We start from the raw sequence: 3,234 nt of genomic DNA, 5'->3' as shown, positions 1-3,234 counted from the left end.
GCTCTCTCTCTCTCTCTCTCTCTCTCTATATATATATATATATATATATATATATATAAGCGATCAAATGAAAACCACTTCAATTTGTAAAACCCAAAAAACTACTCTCATCCGTTGTTAATCTTATAAATTTTTTTCATGAAATTGTTAATCTTGTGAAATTGTTTCATATAATATTTTTTTTGATAAAGTTGTTTCATATGTGATTATGAAATTGTTTCATATACTACTTAATGAAATTTTAATGAAACCGTTTCATGTATTTCTCTAAAATTAAAATAATGAAGATGATAATATCCATGATTAACACCATCCACAATAAAAATGGTTAATCAGTCTCTCATAATTACAAAAAAATGAACAAAATGAAGAATTATGATTGGTTGAATGAGGTTTGCATGGTTTGTACAAATTGGGTGGTTTGCATTTAATCGTTCCCATATATATATATATATATATATATAGGGGCCTAATCAAATGAGAACTAATTAGTTTGTGGTAACTGTGAGAACTAATATTAACCACAAATCAATAGACAAATTAGGAAATTTATAATTTTGGCAATTTTGAATTAAAATTTTAATTAGTTCTCATTTGATTGGTGGTTAATATTGGTTCTCACAGTTACCACAAATCAAAATTGCCAAAATTATAAATTTCCTAATTTGTCTATTGATTTGTGGTTAATATTGGTTCTCACAGTTACCACAAACTAATTAGTTCTCATTTGATTAGGCCCCTATATATATAGGGGTGAGTTCAAATAAAAACCACTCAATTTGTAAAAACCATGAAAACCTCATTCAACCAATCATAATTTTTCATTTTGTTCATTTTTTTTGTAATTATGAGAGTTTGATTAATCATTTTTATTGTGAAAGGTGTTAATCATGGATATTATCATCTTCATTATTTTAATTTTAGAGAAACACATAGAACAGTTTCATTAAAATTTCATTGAGTATTATATGAAACAATTTCATAACCATATATGAAACAACTTCATCAAAAAAAAAAGTATTATATGAAACAATTTCACAAGATTAAACAATTTCACGAAAAAATTTCATAAGATTAAACAATAAAATCGACGTATGAGGGTGATTTGTATGGTTTTTACAAATGAGGGTGATTTTTATTTGATCGCTTCTCTCTCTCTATATATATATAATTTTTATTTACTTTTTGACCAAATTTTCATCCATTTTGCTATGGAAGAACTGTTTGACCATCGAATCGTGATACAATATGATGATTAAAATTTCAAAAATACAGAAAATTATTATCAATATACGAAAATCAAACACCCCCTAAAATGTAATCACAGGTTTGTTAACGATAACTCATGAGATTTATCGTTAAAACGTTGAAATTTTTTATGTTTTAATTATCAGACTTCAACACATCATTCAGTTCAATCAAATCAACGACATATTTGATAACATCAATACGTTTATAACAAAAAAAGCGTTTTTGGAAATTTATTTATTACAATACCATAATTATGATTAAATTGATTATCAAACTATTTACATATGAATTTTTTTTATTTAAAAGTTCTGAAACGTGTATTTAGTCCCTTTAAAAATCTCTTTTTATTGACGATATGTAGTTGTTAACTTTGCTAATCAATTTGAAAACCCGAGATTTCAAAGTTGGTAATGTTAGAAGGTCAGTGTCATGCATAGGATGAATGTTTTCACAAAAACAATCTTTCGATCTTCATGGTTGAGGTAAGATTTACGTACATCTTACATTTCTTAGACCATACTTTTCAAATGAGATATACTGCGTTCGTTTGATTTGGTTTAACCAACTCAAACAACGGCAATAGTATGAGGTCTTCATCAGTTGATTACATTTGTTGTCGGCAAAGATCCAAATTGACATTTATTGGCAGCAAAGATTCCCAATAAAATAGACGGGGGAGAATAAATGTCACATTTGACAATCCATCATTTTAATTTCAAAATTCCATTATCCATGGTGACTTCTACCTAGGTAATAACATCGTCACTAGGCCGTGTTGTCCCCTCGTTTTCCTCTGGCACCAATATATACAACAAACCAGTCTACTTTTCTAACTGTTCTGTCGCATTTTACGTTGTGCACCTGATAAGATTCTTCCTTCTTCATAATCAACATCGATCATTTTTTATCGCCCGTGACAAAGATATCATTCTGTCTCAAGAATATATAAACTTGGGCTTTTAAACGTGAATTTGGGTATATCAAAACTATTTCTATAATTGAATTTTTCGACATCAATAAAACTGAACACGAATACATGTTTGGCTTAGAATATGAGCTTCAAATCATTTGGGATAATATATTAACCAGAAAAACGAACATAAACGCTATGACACAAGGTTATTTATAATAAAGAAGCTTCTGATTTTGTTGCTTAAGGTTTTCATATGTAATACCCTTAAAACGGGCCTAAATGTAATAGCTAGTGCAAGTGAGGGACTAACGTTGCAAAATTGTGAAAGTACAAATCCCGTATGATCCTCATTACTGGAGAGAACAGTAGCCAATATCCTCTCCGATTGCTCTTCTCGATTCCATAAGCAAAATCCAACAATCAGTGGTAAGAAAGTGTACCGCAAGTTCGATTAAAAAAATCAACAAGTATTACGTATAATTTTGACTAAAATAGTATTTTATGATTGGCTTAGTAGTACAGTACAACATGTTAACAAATTGATCAACGTTGACTTTGAGTCAAAAGCGGGCTTTAAGGCCACGTAATTGAAGTCCTCCTCGATCATGGAATCTATAGGATTTCAAGGGAATTAGAATGATCAATTTATTTGACCAAATATCAATTCTTTTGTTTGAATCAGTTCTTGAAAGAAATGAAATTCTTTAAATTCTACATATTAATGATTTCATTTAGGAGTGTTCGTCGGTTAAAATCCGGTAGAACCTATCTTATCCATTCATGCATTGGATATTAAATTTTGTCATCCGATCCAATCCAACTAAAATTGGGCATCAGATCAAATCCAATCTGATTGATGATTGGATCGGTTCAGTTCCATCCATTAGATTTTAGTATTATTGATTATCCATTGGATCGAACCGGATTCATCCAATATTTTGATCTAATTTTTCAACCAATTAATCATATATTTTCTTAAATTATTAACAAAACAATGCATATAAATATCAACTAAAAACAATATCGTAAAAGAGTTAATAAGTATATACAGTTATTAATTGGATGGTAGA

The sequence above is a fragment of the Cynara cardunculus genome, assembly GCF_001531365.2.
Source record: "Cynara cardunculus var. scolymus isolate 2C chromosome LG 16, CcrdV1, whole genome shotgun sequence".
Lineage (NCBI taxonomy): Eukaryota > Viridiplantae > Streptophyta > Magnoliopsida > Asterales > Asteraceae > Cynara > Cynara cardunculus.
This window is presented reverse-complemented; position numbering follows the sequence as displayed.